Source organism: Pipra filicauda, unplaced genomic scaffold (genome assembly GCF_003945595.2).
Source record: "Pipra filicauda isolate LSUMZ 115617 unplaced genomic scaffold, ASM394559v2 scaffold600_size242580_pilon, whole genome shotgun sequence".
Classification (NCBI taxonomy): Eukaryota; Metazoa; Chordata; class Aves; order Passeriformes; family Pipridae; genus Pipra; species Pipra filicauda.
In genome coordinates, this window is record NW_024104755.1 from 4,117 (window position 1) to 10,429 (window position 6,313).

The 6,313-nt window shown below is 51.9% G+C and overlaps 1 long non-coding RNA gene across 2 annotated transcripts; it reads right to left on the minus strand.

The window, feature by feature from the left end:
• Nucleotides 1–374: 374 nt before the first annotated feature.
• Nucleotides 375–1,261, minus strand: LOC113984568. 2 transcript variants are annotated; one of them, XR_005566050.1, is made up of 2 exons: nt 1,166–1,261; nt 375–614 (listed from the first exon to the last, which is right to left on the minus strand). It is a non-coding gene; the product is annotated as an uncharacterized LOC113984568 (long non-coding RNA). The 2 variants fall into 2 exon arrangements; XR_003539545.2 differs by having other exon boundaries at nt 375–617.
• Between the last annotated feature and the right edge of the window lie 5,052 nt (nt 1,262–6,313).

The window sequence follows — 6,313 nt, forward strand, 5'->3', positions numbered from 1 at the left end:
TCCCGAGAAAATCTCGGTGCCGGCGTGAAGGGCCAGAGATCCCTTGGAGCCACGGGAGAGCAGGCACAGAGTCCCTCCTGGGGGGCCAATTCTGCTGCCTCAACTCAGCTCTTCAAAGAAGCCTCTAAGACTCAGCTGGTGAGTTTTAGAAGCCAGGCATTCCTGCACACTCTGAGATATTTTAAGAGCTTACTGAGTGAAAAAACACAAATCTTTTTCAAGGACCTCTGGCCTCCCACAGACAGCTCCTTTCCCCTTTCAGTACGAAATTATTTTCAGGGAATCATTTAATAGGAAGTGCCCAGGAACCCAAGAATGTGCTTTGAGAACAGAAAATATACAGAGGGAAGGAACTTTGCACAAGTATAACATACTCCAGAACAAACCTGACTTTAGTTTTACTCTTTGTGTTCAAATATTCCATAGAAAAGCTCCAGCAGGAGAACTGGCACATTCCCAAGAGGATCCTAAAAGTCCCTCTCACGAGGGCTGGAGGAAAATCGCAGTTGTACGAGTCCCTTGTGCCTGCAGATGCCTGGGGATCCTCTCCATCCACCTCGTGCTCTCCCAACAGCAGAAAGGGTGACCTCGGGGACATGGTGGCACTCGACATCCTGCTGAGAGAGCAAGGAAACCTTTAGCATAAAGGGGAGTTGGAATCTAAAACTTCCTTTCCTGGGAGCTTTGTGAAGCCTGCAACCAAGAGGGGGAAAATTTGCATCTCCTTTGGTGCAGGTGTCAACAGAGGCCAACAGAGCTTGCACTTTTTTCAGACAACCGTGCCCCTTTTGGCTCCCTGGCAGCTCCAATGGCACCAGAACCCCCTTCCTGCACACCCACGGCTGTCACACACAGCCACCCACACACCTTTGCTCCAGCCCACACGGGGCCAACATTTCCTCACCCTGCACATCCCAAGGGCAGTAGTTTTGCTAGAGAGCACAGCAACCTCCCTGTCCTCACAAACTGCCTCCCTGCAAAAAGGGAATCATTTCTCCTGGACACTTCTCCCACAGTCAAGGGCTTTTCAAACTGCTGTCGTGCCACCAAACCTGCTCAGGGTCCCTCCCAGCTTCTGCCTGTCCTTGCATTTCAAGGCACGGGCATATTCTATCTGCCAAGAGCAAACCCAGCTCCTCCCTGGCAGTATAAGCCCTGCTCTTACCTGGACAGACTCCCGGGCTCGGCACAGCTGTGGCTCATGGAGCAGCTTCCCAAGGCCCTTCTCTCTCCCAGCAGGAAGCACAACTCGCCTCCACTCCCCAGCACCAGGGGAAACCACGAGCCAAGCTGCAAATTGACACAGAACGAGCAAAAAGCATTAATGCAGCACCAAGAAACTGAGACCAGTCTTCGCCTCGTAACCCTGCACGGGGAAAGGGTTTGGGATTCCGAGGCAATCCCTGAGGCACCCAGAGAGCAACAGCCCCGCAGTCCTGCCACGGCTCCCCCAGGGTCACCCGGCCCCCGCTGCCCAGCACAAGGCGCCCCTAAACGCCCCCCGGCTCCCCCGGTCACAAATCCAGCGGCCAAGGCGCTCTCCCCTCCGCAGCCCGGGCAGCAGCGGGGCCGCACCCTCAGCCCTCACACACACAACCGCCCGCACCCCCCCCCGCCGGCCCTTTATACCGCGGGCCGGCAGCGCTGCCCAATCAGCGCTCGAGCGCCGTCGCCCAATCCCAGCCCGCCCGGCCCTGCGGCCCCGCCCCGCCCGCTCACCCGGCCCCGCCCCTCGGCGCGGCCCCGCCCCCGTTTCCCCCGCGCGGCTCCCGCCGGGGCCGGGGAAGGGCGGTGGGAGCTCCGCGGTCACGGCCCGGCCGGGGACACCGCGTGTGCCCCTCCAGCCCAGCCCAGCTGCCCACGGGGCACTGCAGCAGCTGAGATGGGAAGCTCAGAGCCTCAGGGAAAAGGGGGCTCTTTTACCTCCATCAGGGATTGTCCCTGTCCCCTGCGCGGCTCCGGGAAGGTCCCCAGCACCCGCGGGTCTGACGGGCACAGCCTCCCATCCAGCACAGCAGGAACAAGCCCAGCGTGGCCTGGGCCGGGGGCTGTGTGCCCCTCCGGAGCCTGGAGAGAATTCAGGAAGAGAAATCAGAGCCAGTCGGTCCTGGAGGGTGCACCTGCTCTAATTCCAGCTGGGCACACGGGGCTTCCTTCCGCTGTTCCCTGTGGCGAGAGACCTGGATGTTTGTCCCTGGCTCAGCCCTGAAGCCGAACTGGAAGCAGGGCCACGTTAGCAGGGACCTGCCCCTTCCCTGCCACGGTCCCAGGGAGGGTCCCGAGGGCTGTGCCGGGCTGACACCGCAGCCTCCTGCCCGCTCACCACTGGGCACCTCGAGGCTGAAATCCACCCTCCTGCTGACAGCTGCATCTGTGCAGCATTTGGGCTGATGGATATGGGCCTTAGGGATATTGGGAACTGGCTGACAAGAACCTGCTGTTGTGTGAGACAACCTGGGTATGGAATTGCACACGGTGACCTGAAGCCGGGGTGATTTTCTTGCCTTGGCAAGGCCCTGCATTGCTCCCAGTCACAGGAAATCCCTGTTTCCCTGCCCATCCCCGGAGACAGGCAGCTTCTAAAATCTCATCCAACACCCCAACAAAGCCACACCCTCCCATTTCTGTGCTCCTCTGCAGTGTCTGTGGAGGGAGACCCCAAACTAAACTAAACTGTCTCTGCCTGTACACAAAGACTTGTTCTCTTCACCAGGACCCCAGCGCAGTCAAAGAAGGGGACAGCAGCACTGTTGGCTGCACCCCCTCTTTGACTGAGCAGAGACCAAGAGAGCCAAAGCTGTCAGACAGCAGTGCAAGTCTCACTGCATGTGCTGGTAATCTTTCAATGCTAAATGCATATGAAATCAGCCTCCCCGTCATATTTCTTCTAATGAAGAATTAGCATTAGTGTCAAACCTTGTTAACGTGATATACAAATTATCCTGGCAGTGTCTATGTTACAAGCTCAGTTTGGGTGTGTTGCTATTCTGAAAAACGTGGGAGGAAACAGTGACTGTCAGTTCTCCTTATGCTGCTATTAAACACCATCCCTGCAGAGCCAGGGCTGGCCTACATTCCCAGGAGAACTCTGCAGGGAGAGACAGAACGTTTAAAACATGAAACCCTGGCATCGCAATTGTTATTTCTGTGTTTCTATCTGATACATTTGTTGGGGTGATTGCTCTGGAGAGTGTTTTGTACCTCAGTCTGATGTATCAGCCTCCTTATGAGCAGGAACCGGCACGTTCCCAAACACAGCACGAGACGAGCAGTGGCACTACAGCAGGCTCTGTCTGCCCAGTGCAGCCACGCAAACTGGCAGCTGTGGCTGTAAAGCACCTTTGGATCTGACTCCAAATCAACACTGTACGTGTACCCAGCAGTGGCAGCGGTGCTTGATCATCCAGAAGGACAGACCCCCTCTGTGCATTCCACCAGACCTGTGGCACCAGTGTCCCCACGGCCCTGCCAGGGACCAGGGCACTGTGGGGGGCACTCGCAGCGTGGGCAGGGCACCCAGAGGCACCTTTCTGCTCATACCACCCCACCAGCTTGCTCCAAGCCCCGTCCAACCTGACCTTGGACACTTCCAGGGATGGGGCACCCATTTAAACCCTCTAAATTCAATGTCTCCAGCGTCCCTTTCCATGCTCAGCAGGATGGGGAACTGCTTTTCACTTTCCTTGGAAAACCCTTGCCACTCTTGGGATGGCAATCAGGTTGTGTCCAGTGTACACTCATTTGCAGGAGGGACACGTGTGGAGTGCTTAACTGGAAAGGAGTGTGGCCAACACTAGGAATGAGATCCAATGGGGAACTCACGCATCATTAAGAAGTTGCCATTGTCCTTCAAAGTGCAGAAACTGCATGGACAGATTCAGTTTTACTGGATACATGGGATTGACTTTCCACACACTGTGGCAGTTTGGGTCAGATCCAGCCTAATCCACTCCTTTGGCTGCAGTGTTACCACTCGAGGCTTACTGAGGCACAGCAGGGTTTTCTGCTTGGCTTTTAGGGTCTCCTTGGGAGCTTATGGAATAGAGAGGAAGGTTTTCCCTTCAGATACTTGGGACAGTGTGACGGTGGCTGAATCTGTGCCTCAAAACCTAAGGTGTGGCAGGGATGTTGCTATGCAACCTCATTACCTGTCTCTTCAGGAAACCTTTTCCAGACTGTGTGGCCTGCAGGCAATATAGGATGGAAATCCCAAGTTGTTCACTTCATTGCCGCTAATGATTCTGTGATTACTTGGCTGTGCTGGGGAGTCTGATGGCAAGAATTACTCTTTTCAGCCCCTGTCAATGCTTAATTCTACCAGAGTCACTTGGAAACTTCTGTTTGTCACAGAGATGATTTCCTGAGTGAATGTATTTTGTCAAAAGTGCACGTCTCAACCTTGTTTCTGACTCGACGTGTAGCCCAGACCTTGTTATTTCTACAAAGCTTTATAAATGTATGGACTCTCAGTACAGAGTATGACTTGTTTCAGGAAAACCAGGCAATTTTTGACATGGTATTAAAGAATTCCCTTGTTCCCCAGCCCTCCTCTGGGCCCATGGATGCTGAAAAGCTGTACGTGGTGTAATCCAAACCATCGTTTGTCTCACTAAAAGGATCCGGTTCAATTTCTTTTAACTTCAGGGAACAAAAAGACTCATCCATGTGTGTTTTCTCCCTTGTCTTCAGTCACTCTGAGGTGTTTTGTGGGGCCCTTTGGTTTGATGTCAAGTGGCAGAACGTGAATGTACGGGCACAGGAGACAGTTTAACCCCTGGCAGTACCAGAGGGAGCGTGCCCAGGCCACGCACACCCACGTGCTGCTGTAAGCTGGCAGCAAATTCCTCTGTCCTTTGGCTCCTTGGAGTCATTTGGCTGGGAACGAAACAACTTTCCTCACTGCTTTTCTGGCAGTGCTTCTCTCGATCCCATTTGTTTCTGGCTTGTGAGGACATACTGGGTATGAGTTTTGTGCCAATGGCATGTGGGTGGAAAGTGCACCGGGTGCTTGGCGTGGCCCCAGTGTTGGGAATAAATTGCCAGGTGTTCCAGGAGGACTGTTTTGTGGGATGTCAAGGTTTCATTTAAAGTGCAATTTGGTCAGAGGACAGAATTCTACCCTGTGAGTTTCACTACTCAGATTTCCACCCTGCCCTCCTCCTTCTCTGGAAAGAATCTCTCTGTTAATTCTGTATCTCTCTGGAGCCAGTAAAATGTCAGACACGTGAATTATAAACACATTTTCAATTACTAAAGCTGGATGGAATCCTTAACCTGCTTTGCATTTGGATTTGATCAACTGAAAAGCCACACCAGTTGTGACAGGAAAGGAAGGGGCACATGTAGGAATCGTGATGTGGAATGGTGTGAGGAGCAGCTGGAAATCTAATGAGAAACTCAAGGGTTTTGACAGATTTGTGGGTTTGGTGCTGATTTTTGTGCCTCAGAATCTTCCCTGAACCCCTGCCACCAACAGGCTTAACCTGTCCCACTTCACTACAGCCTCACCATCCTAGAGCAGGTTGGTTTTAGCTGCAGGGAATGACTGTCACGATTTTGGATTAATTAGATATGAGAATGGTCTTTATAAGGACTGTTTGTGCTCCTTTAAGCTAAGGGGAAAAGCTGAACTGAAACTGCCAAATGATTCTTCCTCAAATTCACAAAATTTGGAATCTTGATGTTTGTGAATGCCTTGGGGTCACGTCAGCTCTCTAAACCGACACGTAACTATGACTCAGAGTGATTGAATGTTCAAACCTTTCAACTGTAACAAGATTGATGAGTCTTGCTGTTCAGTTTTCAAGCCAGTGCCTTAAATATTTAACCCTATGGCCTGGAGAGCACTCCCAGTTCAAGAACTCCAGGCACAAAGCGTTTCAAGGCCAAGAAACCTGCCCTTGTGAAATGCCTTGTTACACAAAGTGTTTAAAATCAGTGCTGTTTGCAACTCTTTGCAAGTGAAGAGATACTTGATTTGTGGCTGATGTAATAATAATCCTTTTTTTAATAAGAGCTCCTTGCTAATAAATGTATTTAGACTAAACAGTACCTTTGAACCTTCTCTTAAGTATGTAATTATAATGGCTGAAGTAAAGCCTAAAATGAACCTGCAGTAGAATCAGGGTATTAAAGTCCGGCTAATATCTTACCACCTTTCATATTCTTTCTTACAAACTTTCCAAGAGCAATAAGGAAAACAAAAATCTGGAATATAGAATCCCTGCCCATGTATTCTACTTAGAGCTACCATTTGGTGTAGGGAGCACTGCAGAGCTTTGCCTTATGGTAGTCACCAACAGACAAGGTCAGA